This window comes from Camelus ferus, chromosome 6 (assembly GCF_009834535.1).
Source record: "Camelus ferus isolate YT-003-E chromosome 6, BCGSAC_Cfer_1.0, whole genome shotgun sequence".
NCBI classification, from domain to species: Eukaryota; Metazoa; Chordata; class Mammalia; order Artiodactyla; family Camelidae; genus Camelus; species Camelus ferus.
The window spans coordinates 11378326-11396842 of record NC_045701.1 but is presented as its reverse complement, the minus strand read 5'-3'; the positions used below and the strand labels follow the sequence as shown (position 1 = coordinate 11396842).

The window sequence follows — 18517 nt, the reverse complement described above, 5'->3', positions numbered from 1 at the left end:
TGAACGCTGGAATCTTATACATTATGGACAGCTAAAGACCATTAAATATTTGAGGAAGGTTTTAACGTGAAGAGCTGAGATCTAACCCAAAAAACAAACAGCAAGAAGGGAGTCAGATAAATAAGAATCAAGTCAGAGTGCAGGAGAAATACCTGAGAAAAACTATAATTAATATTGTCAGAGATAAGACATAAACATCTGTCAAATAGAATAGGAGGTTATATTAAAAAAGAAGCAATTAGAGAATAAGAGAGAACTCTTGGAAATTAAAAATATAACTGAAATTAAAAGTTTAAGATAGAGTTAGACAATAGAGTTCAAGAACTATGTCTCAGAAAGTAGAACTAAAGGACAGAAGAAAAGGCTGTAGCATTCCCCAAAATAAGGAAACTACAGGATAAATGTTAAAAGTCAACATCTAGATAGTAGGCATTCCAGAAAGAAAAATGAAAAGGGAGGAAATCATCAAGGAAGCATTTTAAGAAATCTTCCCTAAACTCAAGAAAATGAATTTTGAGAGTGAAAAGCCCCACTAAGTATTAGGCAAAATGCTTGAAGAAAAGACTCAAGCAAGGCAAATCATTGTGACATTTCAGAGCACGAGAGATAAAAAAAATTCTTAGGGCTTTGAGAGAGACAAAAGAGATCATACACAAAACAAGAGAATAATGCCTTCAACATGGTGAGAGAAAAAAAAATTCTACATAGAATTCTACACCCAGCCAAAATATCTTTTTAAATAATGAAGGCAGAATAAAGACATTTTCAGACACTGGTGTTCTCAGAAGGTAATGGAGGATATACTTCATCAAAATGAGGCAGTACAATATGGTCAAGGAAGATGCAGAGAATTCAAGACGGGAGGGAAGAAAAGAGGATCCCCAGAATGATGGGGAAGGGAACTGTGAGAATAATAGTAGCGTGAGACCTACGGAACCACCAGCGCACACTGGAGCAGGAAGATGGACAGTTATAAGAGGGGTGCTTCCAGAGGAACAGGAATAATCATATCCACCTAACAGGGTTTTGTGAGAATTAAATGAGATAATATACACAAAGTACTCTGCATAATACCCAGCATGCAGTAAGCATTCAATGAATGTTAGCTGTTATATTTGAAATGCTAGATTCTGTAATGAAACCCCTGCTTCCTTTCCCAGTCTGTGGACATTTCAAATTGGTACATACAATAAAAGGAGCATGGTTGGGGGCTGAAGCCTAGCAAATTACCTTAGTTAAAGGCCATATTCCTTATGAGAACATGAGCTGATAATTCTTCCAATGGACAAGTTAACTTTAATTATACCCTCAAGGCTGTGCTGTGACATGTTTCTTTATTCCTGTGTTTATGGTGAACAGATGTTATAATCCATAAATCTGATCTATAAGAAGCTATAAATAGCAAAGCAAAATACAACAATATACAGTTAAGTCTCAATCAGGATGCCTGAGGGATCAAATATTTTGGTTAACTGAATTATCTAATTAACTTAGGTTTAGGCTTGACCAGAAAAGGAAACAAAACACTTTTGCGGGGAGTTGTCTTAATAGATAGCCTTGCCCTCAGTAGAGTGAATTCAATGAATTCACGATTCTTCAGTGCTTTGAAAACATGGCTGTGGTCAATTATCACTAGAGTAACACAAGTAGAGAACAGGGTGTCTTAACTTGGGCACTACTGACACAGGAACCATTTAATTTTGTCGTCGTCGTGGCTGTCCTGTGCACAGAAGGATGCTCAGCAGCATCCCGGCCCTCTACCCACTAGATGCTCGAAGCACCTCTCCACCAGGTGGGACAACCAAAAATGTCTCCGGGCATTGTCAAATGTCCTCTGGGAGGCAAAACTGACCCTGGTTGAGAACCACTATTAAAAAACATGTAAAACAGAATGTCTCAACCGGTGAGTAAAAGACACCTCACTTTTAAAAATAACAGCTTTACTGAGCTATAATTCACATACTATACAGTTCACCCAATTACAATCAGTTTTTGGACATTTTCATTGCCCCCCAAAGAAAATCCATATCTATCAGCAGTCACTCCCCATTTTCCCCCTTTCTCCTTAGCCCCGGGCAACCACCAATCTAACTTATGTCTCTATGGCTTTACCTTTTCTGGACATCTCACATAAATCAAATTATATAATAAGTGGTCCTTTATGACTGACTTCTTTCACTTACAATAAATGTTTTCAGGGCTCATTCATCTTGTAACAAGTATTAGGACTTTATTCCTTTTTTATCACTGACTGTTGTACGGATATACCATATTTAACCATTTATCAGTTGATTGACATTTGGGTTCCTTTTTTTTGGCAATCATAAATAAGGTTGCTACGAACATTTGAGTGCAAGTTTTCGTACTGATACATATTCCCATTTTTCTTGGTTATATACTTAGGAGTAGAATTTCTGGGTAATATGGTAACTCTGTTTAACCTTTTGAGGGACCGCCAGACTTTCCAAAATGGTTGCACCATTTTACATTCCCGCCAGGACCGTATGAGGGTTTCAGTTTCTCTATATTCCTGCCAACATTTATTATTAACTATCTTTTTGATATAGCCCTCCTAGTGGGTGTGAAGTGACACCCCATCGTGGTTTTGTTTGCATTTCCCTGATGACCAATGACGCTGAGCATCTTTTCGTGTGTTTATTATGCCCCCTATTTCTTAAAATCTCTCATAAATCCTTTCTAGAGATTCAGTCTCCATGAGAGAGGCAGTGCCTGGTCACTGTAGGGGCAGAAAGAAAACATCTTATCCTAGGTTCCTTGTTCATTGATTACACTATGTGAACAAAAGCACAGAGCAAAAATTTCACATAATGAAACTTCCCTTGTCTCAAGTAATTCTGGTATATAAAAATACATTTTATAAAGCTCTTGCAATACATCTTCCTTTTTTAAAACAAATGATCTAAAATGAGTTTCTTAACTTTTACATAAAATGAAATGATCCCAAAGAACTATATTTCTAATATTAGAAGAAGGAAAACATTTTCCAAACTAAAAATCACTATGCATGGTCTAAGGCGATGGAGAATACAAAACTGGGAACTATCCTGGAAAGTCTCGGACATATGGTTACCATAAATACAGGACAATTAGGGGTTCTTTTTTCCATTTACAAAGAAAAAATAATAGTTTAAAATTCATTCCTATGAAGGCAAGTCAGTCTGTGATGTTCATTAATGTTGCCCTGGCCAACCAATTGTTCCAAACTCTGAAGATCGAACATTTCTTTGCAAAAGTTATTTCCTATATTTGAACTGCGTACAGCTTGCTCATAAAGCAAATTTGCATTTGGTAAATTACAAGTAATTTAAGAATGCCTGCAAATCTGAGAAACAATTTAGAACAGCAGGTGATTTTAAACAGGATTGTCTAGGGCACAGTTTAATCACTAAATAATACTTTCTCTAACATTCTAAAGATAGAAATTTCACTCTCTTAAAACAATTTTTAGAATATTAAAAGAGAAAAGTCCAAATTGCTGTTTTTGCAAAACTTCAGTTACAACTATCCATGGCTTTAAATTTAGAAAGACAAACTGTTATTAACCTTGATAAGGCTGCATGATGGCTGAATGTTCTGCTTTAAGAGAATCCAATGTCACAAAAAATTTTAATTTAAAAAACAGGAATGGTCAAATGTCATAGCTTCAAAGAATATTTAAAAAGAGTTTCCACTAAATCTGAGTTACAAATAATTTCCCAGGGTAAATCCACTGTATAGAGCAAAATAGTAAAGGAAGAATCACTTCCTCATAACCAGAGCCCAACAACAGAGCCAAAATTTTTTACTATAATAACCAACTTCTAATTTCAATCATGCTTTTTAATCGGTAAAAGTGAATTTCATACCTGGACATTAAATAGAGCAGTTTCAGTTTTCAGACTTAGCTATCAGCACTTTTCTAATGAAGATGATTTTTGAGGATTTTTGAAGATAATTTTAAAACAACAGTAGACATACACAGGGTACAAAATAAAAAGAAAAAAGGTTTCTAGCTTCCAACTCTCTAATTCTACACTGTCCTTCCAAGAGGCAACAGCTGTTATTTTTGTGTGCTTGTTGGGTTTAAGTGTGAAACCATTCAGAATTTTCTTTGACACACTCTTAACACATCTTTCTTTTTTTCTCTCTTCAACACTATCTCTAGGACCTTGTCCAACATCAGTCCACATAGAGATTCTTTGCCTCTTTAATGGTTATACAGTTTGCTGCTGTATGGAATACTGAAATTTATTTAGTTCCCTATTGACAGACATTTAGGTTGTTTCTAATCTTTTGCCCATTACAGTGAGCAAAGCAATGTCTCAATGTATAAACTTGCATTTATCATTTTGCAAATATACCCAAGATAATTTTTATTTTGCATAACAATAAGGACTACATGAAGCTAAACTGAGCTAATCTAAAACGGAAGCAGCTCTCAATGACTGACTGGATGTTACAGAAGGAAATAATGTCCTGAAAAAGCACCCATAAGTTTTCAAAGATAAGATCAAGATAAAAGATTTATGATCACGAAGTCTGCATGTAAAGGAGTATTTTACTCAGTAACTACCATCTTCACACAGCTGCATTCAAATCCTCTATGTGCAAATGTTAGGATTCTTCTGCAGACGTCACTGTCTAAAAAAGTTAACTGGGGCAGGCAGTAAAAAAGAAACAATAAATTCACAGCTATAAAATGTTCAAGTCATTGTTTATCATATTATTTAATTAAGTCAAGAGATCAAGAGGTATTTCAGAGATTATAAACAGGACAAGAGTAGAGTTAAAAGCTCTGAAGCTGAGACACTAAAAGTAAATTATCTAAAAACCTCTTTGTATAAGCTAGAATTTAAACTCTCTTTCTACTCTTTATAAGTTAAGAGGTTAAATGTTTTCTTGATTTGAACACATGAGAAGTCAAATATTTTGACACTGGATATTAGCACATGTGAATCTCCGAGAAAAATAAGCAGAACTTCTATGAATGGACCCATTTATAGTATTTTTTTTTTTTAAAAAGAAGAAACCATTTATTTCCTGCTTTCAAAATTTTATAAAAACTATTATTTTTAATGAACATTCTTCCTCTCTAAAATCCATATTACATGGATTTATAGCATATCCTAAATATTATAATTAAAAAAGATTACAAAAATGACTGTAAATTTAGCTTAACTATTTTCTAACATATGCAAATCTTTCTAAGTAAAATTGCTTTTTATGAAATTTTTACACAGCTTCTACATTCTAACCTACATACTGACTCATTCTATACTCTGACTTGCTTATTTTAAACATTTTTCTAGAGGTTCAATATTTATTGATTCAATCTTTTTCAGAACGTTGAGGGGAAAATGGTGTTAGCTAAACAAACAGTATCATCTGATCTAAGCTATAAAATCACAGTGCAATGGAGACTGGATGTCTTTGCTTAAAGCAAACATTCACCGCCCCAAACTCGTGATCTGCTCTGCCAGCCAGCCTGCCTGGTAGATTTAACTGTAAGGCACAAACTGTACTTGTTCTTTGACAATAGCTTCATATTGCTTGAAAACTTGGATACATGCATTCTACAGTCTTTAGCAACTCTCACATTTTAAAAGGGATTTTTACCTAATAGATGGGGGTGGGAAGGGAGTCAGGAAAAACCACTGTCTAAACCAGCTTCGGTCTGAATCATCCTCCTCTGAATTTGTCTTTTTGGAGGTTTCTGCTTTATAATCATTACAGACTTCTGAAAGCCGAAGATTTACCTTGACATGCTCCTCTATCTTGACATGCTTTTAAGTTTAGTTTGTGATTTATTGTGAGGATTTTCAAATATAAACCATTTAAAAACATGCTAGAGTAGAGAAGAAATCTGAGGCAGACAAGGTGTAGGAGGAATCAGGTTGTGTTATATCAAACACAAACTGGATTTTTAAATTATTTTCAAAATTAAAATTTAATTTTTAGAAGCAATTTATATTGTATGCCCCTAAACTACAGGTCTGTAGAAGGAGAGAAGAAAGTTTACCATTTATTACAACTTTCCTGCCCCCTCAAAAAAGGTGAGGTGCTCATCAACTTTTTTCATTGTTTCAAATTTGTATTTCTAAACAACGGAATATAATAAGAGGACTAAATGTATAAAGTTTTAATTTACTAGGAAATACCCACAGCTAGATAACTGATAAAAGGGATAAGGTTCTTCTTTCACAAGAGAAAAATATATGTTTTTGATTAAAAATAGACATCGAGATTCACTCTTCTGAGCTCCAATATATTATGCTACCTTTTTCTTTCTAGGAATGTTTGCCAAGCTATGAGGGAAAGAAAAAGGCCAACTTTTTAAAAGATGGAAGCTAATCCTCTCTGGAGAATTCTACGTGCAGTCTAAATGAGAAACTAATTCAGTAGATGGCTGCCCACGTCGAGGAAGATAGAGTGACTTTAATGCTCAGAAACCAAGGAGCTGTGTACAATCTTAGATATTTAATTTGAAAACAAGTTAAGCATGAGAAGGTGAATTAAGATCGTCCCTCTAAGACGGAAAAGCTGAGGCAGTTGAGGAAGTAGCTTAGGTGGCTCTGCTTCCAACCTAACCTAAACGTTTCAGATGCTTCAGCTTGAGTGAGTTCACTCAAGTGGTTCTCAAACTTCAGTGCAGGTGTCAGAAATCACCTGTTGGGCTTTTCAAGGACAGATCACTGTCCCCCTCTCCCTGCCTCAGGTGCTACTCAGGGAGTGGATCCAAAAGTCACACCTTGAGAACTACATTCCTATTCAACCTCATTTCTGGAGAAAACCAGGAAGAGTAAACAATAAAAAAGATGAATGAGCAGGGCATCTAAATTTATCTCTTTTTATCCTGCCTACTTCCAAGTGGATTTGGTAATTTTAAGATAGCACACAATGTAAATGGCACTTAGAGATAGCACAGAACAGAATTCCTCTAAAAGAACCAAAAGGAGTCAGGGACTTTGTATTTCCTCCTTGCTTAAAATATAGAAACAAAAACATATTCCTATTTTCAAAATCTTTGAAGACTTGCTATTGCATAAACATCATTTCCCAAGTGTGTTCTGAGGAGTAATGGATCTGCTGGACACTGAAAGAGTTCAAAGGTGGTCACATAATTGGGAAACACTTGGTTAAACAAAGTGCAAAACTTTATTTCCTGTAGGACTTCAGGAGCATTAACGTTACTAGTGTGCCTTGAGACATTCCAAGAAATACAGCATGCGGGATTATGCAAACTTATCAGTCAATGGGATGAGTTTTGTATGAGGCATCCTACAAACAGGTGAGGAACACATTTAAAAAATATTGGTCCAATTTTGACCAAAAATTTTGGTGCGGTTTTCAAAATGTGCACCTCTTGGGGAGTGATGGAAATGTTAGCTATCTTGATTGTGGTGGTGGTTTCATAGGTGTATACATCCATCAAAATTCATCAAATTGTACATCTGAAATTTGTGCAATTTACTGTACAGGAATCAGACAACGAAAAAGGTGTTAAAAAGTAGACTGGTTCAGAGGAAAAACTATAAATTCTTTAGCATGGGATTCTAGGCCCTCCACTTTTGTTTTACCCACCCACTCTGCAGTCTTACCTATTAATGTAAGTCTCCCCAATAGAACTGTATGACTGTGCTGAACACATCCTGTGTTTCACCCTCTCAAACTCCCTTCTGCTTCCTGGAAGATTTCTTTCTCTCTCTGCCTGTGTAAATCCTATCTACTTAGGGAGGCCCAGTTCCATGCCATTTTAATGACAATGTTCTTGATGACATGAAATCGCTAATTTTCTCCTCTGTAATTCTACTCCACTTTATATCTTTTAACGTCTGTTTTACAGCTCTCTTCTCCAGCCAGGCTGTAAGTTCTGTAACATCAACAAATGTCAGTGACTGGCTTCTATAGCCAGACTCTGTGCTAATTAGTGTGGAGAGGGTTAGTGACGTCCTGGAGTGGGCAGCCCGGCCTGGTTGACAAACATGTGCATGTAATTAAAGGGTGTGTAAAAACTGTAAACGAAAAGTACAGAAATCTAAGAATGTTTATAGGAGAGGGATTAAGGAAAACTTTCATTCTTTGTTTTATCCCAACGTGCCTTGCCTTTATAGGTATTTAACACCTAGAGATGAATAATAATTAATAAATTATTAAATAGTTTTAAAAATTGAAGTGAGCCAGACTTACTAGAAAATTATATCATCTTTGTATCAATGAATTCCTCCTTTGTTTAAAAAAAAAACCAAAACAGCTATTGAGGCCTGAGGAAGTACTCCTTGATGTGGAGAGAATTTACCAAGAAGGAAAACAGCAATAGTTCAAACATTATGAAACCAAGTCAGCAACGTGACAGGAAATGCTACAATGCCAAAAAAAAGACGGTATCAGATTTCCTGTGCCTTTTCAGGAAATAGACTCAAGTCCTGCTTGCCCATTTCAAGAGGGTACTGACCAGTGTTGAACAGTGTTGGAGCAATAATTGAAAGGGTTAAATAACCTGTTCAACTTCTGGCAATCTGACTGTCTTCTTCAACCTGGACTTGAACTTAGCTTTCTGCTACCAGTGTGATGACTTGGTAATGTATGTGCTCTAAACTGGTTTATTGATTCCCTGATCATGTTTTTCACTGCTTCGACTGTAGCTTATGTTCCCGGATCACTAACTGGCTTTGCTGCCACAGGGACTGAACTGTGTTCTCTTCCATATGTGAGAAGCTGTCTTCCTCACTAAGAGGTCTTCCCTACACTTGTGCCCAGTCGTCCCCATCTGTTCCTGACCTTTTCTGCCCTCTAGTGACCATAAGCCACTCTCCCACCCTTGGCATGTGGAACCCACCACTTGGAGGCTGCACAGTTAGTAGAGTTTGACAGACAGAATATTAGGCATGAATCTCTGTTACTCAAGTCCCACCAGAGTACAACCCTGATCTCCGACTGACACCACCCTCAAATTTAAGAATTATATCCATGAGAGGTGAAATCCACAACTTAGGGAGACTTAGATTCAGATAAAACTACCCCACTTAGTAGGTTAAATATGATCTAAGAATATTTAAACAATGTTTAAAAGGAAGGTTAAAAATAATCCCTAAGTTTTGCCCTATAGTGAGGGCCTACAGTGCCTTGCACATGGTTTAGATGTCATTATTTCAGCTCACTGTTAAGTTAATTGCTCTGGATTCCAGTTTAATCATCTTTAAAGCTATGTGAATCTGAAGCTTATAAGCCACTGGACTTCATACTAGATAATTTTCTTCAGTGTATTAAACAGCAGCTCGTATAGTGAGTCTGGAGAACACTGCTGACAACTCAGGATTTATCCAAGTTTCCAGTCTCCAGACCCCTTAATGAGGCGATCCACCTGCAAAACTCCCTCGATTCAGGGGCAAGCAGCCTTGAAGCAACAATCATTCCAACCCTCCGGCCCTTAATTTCACATGATTATATCTATGTTATCTGTCTCCCTTGCTTAGACTGGCCTGTCAAAAGTTGGGATGATGCCTTCCAATCTTCTGTATTTCACAACAAAAGACATTTAAAAGGCAAAATCTGCTTGTTGTTGTTTCAACAGCATTTTCCCCAATCATCAACAAACAGTATTCAGCACAAACAATGCACAGTGACTGGCAAATACTTTCAAAGACTTATTGTCAGCAAAATTAGAGCACATTTGGACAAGGCCTGAAGGGACTGGCCAAGGAATAGGTCCAAACAACAAACAAAATTAATTATCAAATAATTCCCAAAGAGGTTTTTCCTCTTCTTTTTTCCGTAAACCTTGGTACAACACTACTTATATAGTGGTAGGTGGACATGTTTTTTCTAACAATTTTTATTTTTTGAAATGAATAATCCTTTCTAAGTTTTTTTAAAATTCATAAGTAAAAACTGATTATTCTTATAATTTGATTATCTGATCAAATGTAACATGAGCTGATTTATAAATAGTTGTTAAAGTTTCTCCCAGGGTTGAAAGTACATATAATTTTTACTGAAGAATATAATGTATCAGTGAAAACAGGGGCAAGGGGAAAGGATGTGGGTTACTGTTGTTTAAGAAAATAAGAACTCAATGGAGTCCTTTAAAACCAAATTTTTCTTGCTTAACCAGCAAGGCAGGTACCAGTGGAGAAAAATAAAGCCATAGGGATGTGGTTCACTCCTTCACCCACGTCTACAGAGTGCCGTAGTTTTAGGCACCTTCCTCAATACACTGGAGCTCTGTCAAAGTTACAGGGGTATCAAGGGCTTGCAGCTCGAAACGTAATGTTCTAGAGGAACCTTGTCCAACAGAACTTTCTGTAATAATGGAAATATTCTTTGTCTGTGCTGTCCAATGCAGGAGCCACGAATCACATGTGGCTACTGAGCACTTGAAATGTGTCTCGTGCAGGGGAGGTTCAGAATTTTAAATTTTATTTCATTTAAATTAATTTGAATCTCACTAGCCACATGTGGTTACTATATTGGACAGTGAAATTACAGAAAAATTTTCAGTGAAACGGTACTTTCTGGTTTTATGCATGATTTTTAGTTCTTGCTCTGCGAGTCATACATGTCCCCAGAACTGATTCTCCCACCATACTGTATTTGGAATCAGGACTCTTTTTTAAAACATTGAGTTGGCTCATCATATCTAAGGAAAAGTTGTATTATGCTCTTTAAGGATACTCCTGGGAAAGAAGTCACCCTAAGACAAGGAGGAGAAACTGTAGCCCAGTGGGGGGCAGCAGTACCTGAAAATGACAATGCCTGAAAATACAGTAGCAATGATGATAGGACAGGATTTGTTCAAGAGTGCATGGGAGCCATCTCTTGGGAGCATGCCACATATTGAAGAGTACTTCATAGCTGCCTGGGATCTTTTGTGGGCAGAAGAGAAGGGCTGTCATTGAAACTTGGGTTTATAACTGGCATTTTGTTTCCTTTGCTACTTGCAGTCTGATGAAGCTTGAGAAAACTTAGGTTGTATGTATTGAATAAAGAGATGTGACCGGCTCCTATCAGTATAATATATTTCAAAAGTTTTATCACCTGTCTGATAAAATTTACAAATGAAAATCCAGGATGATATCCAAGTTAATTTTAGAAGGTTAAAAAAGGGGTGTGGAGAAAAGGGAACCCTCCTACACTGCTGGTGGGAATGTAATTTGGTGCAGCCACTATGGAAAACAGTATTGAGATGCCTTAAAAAACTAAAAATAGAGTTACCATATGATCCAGCAATCTCAATTTTCTGGTGAAAACTCCAATTGGAAAAGATACATGCACCCCAATGTTCATAGCAGCACTATTTACAACAGCCTTACATAGAAACAACCTAAATGTCCATCAACAGATGACTGGATAAAGAAGTTGTGGTATATTTATACAATGGAATACTACTCAGCCATAAAAAATTAAATAATGCCATTTGCAGCAATATGGGTGAACCTAGAGATTATCATACTAAGTGAAATATGTCATAGGTAAGCCTCCTCCTCAGACAAATATCACATGATATCACTTATATGTAGAATCTAAAATATGATACAAATGAACTTATTTACAAAACAGAAAGACTCACAGACATAGAAAACAAACTTATGGTTATCAAAGGGGAAAGGGTAGGTGAGGGATAAATTAGAAGTTTGGGATTAACAGATACTAACTACTATGTATAAAATAGATAAACAACAAGGTCCTACTGTATAGCATAGGGAACTATATTCAATAGCTTGTAATAATCTATAATGAAAAATAATATGAAAAACAATATATATCTATAACTGAACCACTATGCTGTACACCAAAAACTAACACAAAATTGTAAGTCAACTATACTTCAATAAAAATTTTTTAAAAATCTCAAGAACCAAATATATACTTTTTTTCAGTAAAAGGGAAGAATAGCTATAATACAGACACCAGATGGACAAAACTGAATTGCTTATATAAATCATACAAAATTGAGTTTTTATGAATGTCCCAAAGAGACCAACTAGATAAATGTGGAATTATAATAGCTGAGTTATTTTGCTTTTACCTGATCGATAACTGCCAACCAAATATTTTAGCATAAGGATAAATCCTGGGTACACCAGGATATGTGTCCTTTTGTAAAAGTAACCTTTTGTTGAAAACATTTAAAAAATAGAGATTACAGTTAGGAGATTATTTGATTCCTAAAGATCAAGAATAAAACAAAAACTATATTCTAATGTGACTTTCACAAAATAAAATGTTTATTTTAATGTCTTCCAATACTATAAGCTCATTAAAATGAAAATAATGCTATTAATAAAAACTGTCATATCTTAAAACAATCATTAATAGACAACCTGAATAGGCCTATCTCTGTAAAAGAAATTAAATCAGTAATTAATAACCTAACAAAACAGAAAATACCAAGCCCAGATGGATTCACTGGCAAATTCTACCAAACATTTAAGAAAGAAATTATACCAATTCTCTACAAACTCTTTCAGAGGACAGAAATGAGGGAATACTTCCTAACTCACTTTATGAGATGAGCATTACCCTGACACCAAAACTAGATGAAGACATTATATAAGAAAAGAAAACAACTGACCATGTCTCCCATGAACAGAGATGTAAAAATCCTCAACAAACCATCAGCGAACTGAATCCAACAAAGAATTACACGTCATAACGAAGTAGGATTTAGCTCAGGTATGCAAAAGATTTAACATCTGAAAACCAATTAATGTGATCCAACAGGTCAAAGAAGAAAAAATTGTATGATCATAACAATAGGTACAGGGAAAAAATTTAACAAAAGCCAACACCAATTCATGACAAAAATGTTCAGTAAACTAGGAATAGTGGGAACTTTCTTAACTTGATAAGGAACATCCCCCAAAAAACCTACATCTAACTTCAGACTAACTGGTGAGAAACTAGAATCTTTCTCACTAAGATCAGGAACACGTCAAGGATGTCCCTTGTCACCACTCCTTTTCTGTACTGTACTGATGTCCTAGTTAATATAATAAGACAAGAAAAGCAATAAAAAGTATACAGATTGGGAATGAAGAAATAAAACTGTCTTTGTTTGCAGATGACACAATCATCTTTGGAGAAAATCCAAAAGGAATGACCAAAAACTCCTGAAACTAATGAGCAATTATAGCAAGATCACAGGATACAAGGTTAATATAGAAGAGTCAATTGCTTTCCTACATATACCAGCAATGAACAAGTAGAATTTGAAACAAAAAACACAATACCATTTACAACAGCACCCCCCAAAAAATGAAACACTTAAGTATAAATTATCAAAATATGTACAAGACCTACATGAGGAAAACTACAATACTCTGATAAATGAATTCAAGGAACTAAACAGATGGAGAAATATTCTATGTTCATGGATAGGAAGAGTCAAGATATCGCTTCTTCCCAATTTGATTTACAGATGCAAGGCAATCCCAATTAAAATCCCAGACAAGTTATTTCGTGGATGTTGAAAACTTATTGTAAAGTTTACTATATGGAGACACAAAAGACCCAGAATAGCCCACAAAATACTGAAGGGCAGGAACAAAGCTGGAGAACTGATGCTACCTCACTGTAAAACTACAATAACCTAAACAGTGTGCTAATGGTGAAAAAAACAAACAAACAAATCAACAGAACAGTATATAGAGCCCAGAAATAGACCCATATAAATACAGCTAACTGATTTTTGACAAAGGAGCAAAGGCAATACAATGGAGAAAAGACAGCTTCTTCAACAAATGATGCTGGAACAACTGAATATTTACATGCACAAAAGTGAATCTACACACAGACTTTACATTCCTCACAAAAATTAACTCAAAATGACTCACAGATGTAAATGTAAAATGCAAAACTATACAACTCCTATAAGATAACCTAGGAGAAAATTTAGATGAATTTGGGTTTGGTGATGACTTTTTAAATACAATACCAAGGGCATGATCCATGAAAGAAATAACTGATGATCTGGACTTCATTAAAATTAAAAATGTCTACTCTGTGAAAGACACCGTCAAGAGCATGAAAAGACAAGCCACAGACTGGGAGAAAATATTTGCAAAAGACACATGTGATAAAGGACTATTATCCAAAATACATAAAGAATACTGAAAACTCAACAAGAAAACAAATAACACAACTAAAAAATGGACCAAAGCCCTTAACAGACACCTCAGCACAGAATATATACAGATGGCAAATAAACATATTTCATAAGATATTCCATATCATATGTCACCAGGGAAATGCAAATTAAGACAATAGTGAGATACCACTGCACATATATCAGGATGGTGAAAATCCAGGACACTGACAACACTAAATGCTGGTAAAGCTATGGAACAACAGGAACTCTCATTCACTGATGGTGGGATTGAAAAATACTAGCCACTTCAGAACACAGCTAGGCAGTTTCTTACAAAACTTACTCTTCAGCTTACTCTTAAGTAAACTTACTCTTACCATGTGATCCAGCAGTCACATTCCTTGGTATCTACCCAAAGGAGCTGAAAAATTATATCTGCACAAAAACCTACACAGAGATATTTATAGCAGCTTTATTCACAACTGCCAAAACTTGGAAGCAACCAGGATGTCCTTCAGTAGATAAATGTACAAATAAATACAAATAAATAAGGTACACTCAGACAATGGAATATTATTCAGCACTAAAAAAAGAAAACCAAAAAAATCCAAAAAAACAACACCATTTATCAAGCCATGAAAAGAGATGGAGGAAATTTAAATGCACATGGCTAAGTGAAAGGTGTCAAACTGAAAAGGCTACAGACTGTATGATTTCAACTACAGGACATTCTAGAAAAGGCAAAACTATGGGGACAGCAGGAAGATCACTGGTTGCTAGGCAACAGGGGATGGAGGAATAAAGATACAAAACACAGGAGATTTTTAGGGCAGTGAAACTACTCTGTATGATATGATAGTAGATACATGACATTATAAATTTGTCCAAACGTATAGAATGTATACTACCAAGAGTGAACCCTAAATTAAACCATGGACTCTGAATGATAATGATATGTCAATGTAGATTTATAAGTTGTAACAAATGTACTACTCTGGTGGGGGATATTGATAATGGAGGAAGTTGCATGGGTTGGAGTAGGGAGTATCCAGGAAATCTCTGTACCTTCTGCTTACTACTTCTGTGAACATAAGACTGCTCTAAAAAATAAAGTCTATTAAAAAACATCACCTTTTGAGAGGTCTGGAATTGTTTAGTCTACAAACTGAAAAGAAAGAATCTACCATCCTATGGCTAGAAGCTGATTTTATCAATAATATAAGATGAGGAAGACTATCGCTATGAATCAGTGTTTTCAATGAGGGGCAAAAAAATAATAAGGCCACCTTCTTTAGAACTATCAATGATTGCTTATGGCCCATTCATAGGATTTTTTAGATTCTAATTCTCTTCTGTTAATTTGCTGTATAATCCTTATTTATTTCTGTCCTTCTTTTGAATGTCTAGTCTTGACATAGTTTTGTCCCCAAGAATATACACAGTCAAAATTGACTATAAATAAAAAGAACCATGCTTTACTTCTTAATAGGGCTTTGGAAAAACTGTATTCCTTTGAAAATATGTCATGATCTTCGATTTAGAGCCTCAGGAAGAAGTGCTTCCTCAGATTTCTAGTCTGCATTTTTGCTCTACTTTTTAATGAGTTCTTTTCATGTATTTCCTGTTATTTAACTGTCAACCTGGATTCTTAAACTTATATATGATTCAGTTTGTACATATATAAAACAATTATTATTATGTTATGGAATGTGTCATTTCATAGTTCACAGTGCACCTTCATATACTCTTACAATATTACAAGGCAGATAACAGTAGCTACTTTTTATTGAGCACCAACTATCTGCCAAATAGATATAAAATGTCCAGTCCTCAAATCACCTCTGCCAAGTTTCACACATCATGTTTCACAAACATGAAATTAAAACTCCAAGAAGCTGTAAGAGGAATTAGTGTAGCAAATTCACTATACAGTTATTTTCACTCCAGTGAGAAATGGGAAAGGTTGGTATCCCAGATATATGAACCCAAAATGCAGATTTGTGGTGATTAAGGCTGAGATGAGGTGTAATTAGGTGACCAGTTCTACGTCTTAACTCTAATCTCAGTTTTGGGTTCCAGAATACAACCTCAATTATATTGTTAACAAACGTATTATCAAACACTATCTGCTTAAAGAAACAGAAAAGCCTATGCTAAATAATTAGCATGCTCAGCCCCAAAGTGAAATGAACAACATAAAACAGATGAAGAAATAGACAGACATAAGTTAAAGGAGATGAAACTGTCTTGAGCCATGGCAATACTAAAATGACCTACATGACTTAGAGAGAGATCCAGTCAGAACCATTTAGAACTACTATTAATTTTAAGTGTGACAACTGCATGGTACTTTTGTATATCTAAAAGGTCCTTATCCATTACAGATACACTCTAAAGTATTTATGGGTAAAATTATATGATGTATGGGATTTACTTTGAAAAAAAAATTCAAAAAAAAAAAGAGGGGAAGAGATGGATGACCTGATTGACAAAATGTTGGTAACTGTTGAAACTGGGAGCTCATTTGGGACACACATGGAGGATTACTGCATTATTCTTTCCACTTTTTGTGTGTTTGAAATTTTCCATAATAAAAAGTTTAAAAATATTTGGAAAAAAAGGTAGTTTGTAATGATTTAGGTAGTTTATACTAGTTATTGAAGAAAAAGAACACAGTGAAACTCATAAAGAGTGTTGCAGGAGGTAGAAACACAAAGCATGTGTTATTTGATCAATAAAATTAATCAGAAGGAAGAAAGTAATTACAAATGTTGAGTCACAAGTAAGGAGAAGAGAAAAAGAAAAGTCTGAAAGATAACCTGGTTCTCTAGAAATGTGCTTCCACAATCCCTGAACTTCACTCTCACTCAACCACGGCAGTAAGAAGGACCTGATCAGGACTTGATCTGTTCTTCAGGAGGTAAGCATCATTCTTCAGACTGCAGTCAGTCCTAGTGGAAATCTGCCTTTAGACAACACTTTTCGTTGTTCTTCCTCATGCTGGCTTACTAGAATAATCTTCCCCAGGCAGCTTCACCCTGTAGATTCCTCCTACTGCAGTGTGGGATGAAAGTCCTCTTGGTTACACGTGCAGAAAAGTGCTTTAAGATCCATACTAGAGCTAAGTTTTGGTCCAAATATGACATTTACTAGATTTACAATACAGAGCAAATCGTTTTAACTTTTGTGAGCTTGCTCTCTTATTTCTAATATGGAGATAATCACTGTCTCAGAGAGTTTTCTGATACGTGGTATATAATACATGCTGACTGATTAAAACTTCTACAGGGATAGGGTTAAGAGTTTAAAAAAAGAATATATCAAGATTTTGTTCAAGTTAAAAAAAAGTCATAGTTGAGGTTTTGAGTTCTAGTGTGACAGTGAACATCCAGTATTATTCTCCATTAGGAGGCCATTCTGTCTCCTCTTCCTTTGTGTCTGTAGCCACATTTTTAGTAAGTCTTTCCTCTTCCTCAGAGTGACAGGCATGCACATTTACATTTAAACATATTGCCACTAACGTAAAAGGTTGGGAGATAACGTTAAGGTAACCACATATTCTATTATAAAGAATGTTTACTTTAGTCTTTCTAGAAGCATCCTCACTTCTCGAATATATATAATGTATTTCAGACAACATATGAAAATCAGGCACCTTCCTTTCTGTAAGTTAATTAAATTACAGTCAGTACCTTAAGAATTTGTTAAGTAAGTATCGCTTTTAAGGCATGGTTTACCTTGAATTAATCCAGTTTCAGAACCTATGAAAGAAATCACCTCCACTCTGAGTTTATCACTAACCACAGCCATAAAACATAACTGGGCAATCATTGCAGGTTTCTTCTCTTGCAGAAACAAGATGACCTCTGAGAAAGAACCTGCAGATACTGACATTTAGAAGTTGCCTGACAATGAAGCCTACCATCTGAAAAGGCCCACACATTTACAGAGCCTTCAGATAACTTCATAGTGACTCATTCTCAAACATGAACAGACAGCCAAGGTTCACCAGAGACCTGGAGGAAAATGTCTAATAACAAAGAGAAACAAACATCAACAGCAGCAGAGTGACCCACAGGGACCAGAGACAACTTCGGACCCATAACAAAGCTGATTTTAAAAGACCTTAAGTAAAATATTCTCAGAGAAATAAGAGACGGCACTTACAGAACAAGAATAATAGGTAATCATCAAAAAAAAAAAAAAAAAAAACCCCAAAAAACCCAAGATAGAACTTCAGAAATTAAAATAGCCAAAATTTTAAAACTAAAGAGAAGGAAAAACTTGGGGGAAAATCTTCCAGAATATAGAGTAAGGAGGCAAAGAAATAGAAAATGGGAGAGAAAAGTAAATTATAAGATCAACCCAAGAGGTGCAAACTTTGGTTTTGGAATTCTAGGAAGAGAGAACACAGAGAAAAAGGCAGAAAGG

At 35.5% G+C, this 18517-nt stretch overlaps 1 protein-coding gene and 1 long non-coding RNA gene across 3 annotated transcripts in view; both read right to left on the bottom strand.

Annotated features, from left to right (window-relative positions):
• Nucleotides 1-18517, bottom strand: part of NEDD4 (NEDD4 E3 ubiquitin protein ligase) — a 113225-nt gene that overhangs the window by 40990 nt on the left and 53718 nt on the right. The window lies entirely within an intron of this gene.
• On the bottom strand, nt 892-15292 carry LOC116664093. The gene is made up of 5 exons (XR_004320429.1): nt 14900-15292; nt 8840-8846; nt 5535-5539; nt 1729-1737; nt 892-902 (listed from the first exon to the last, which is right to left on the bottom strand). It is a non-coding gene; the product is annotated as an uncharacterized LOC116664093 (long non-coding RNA).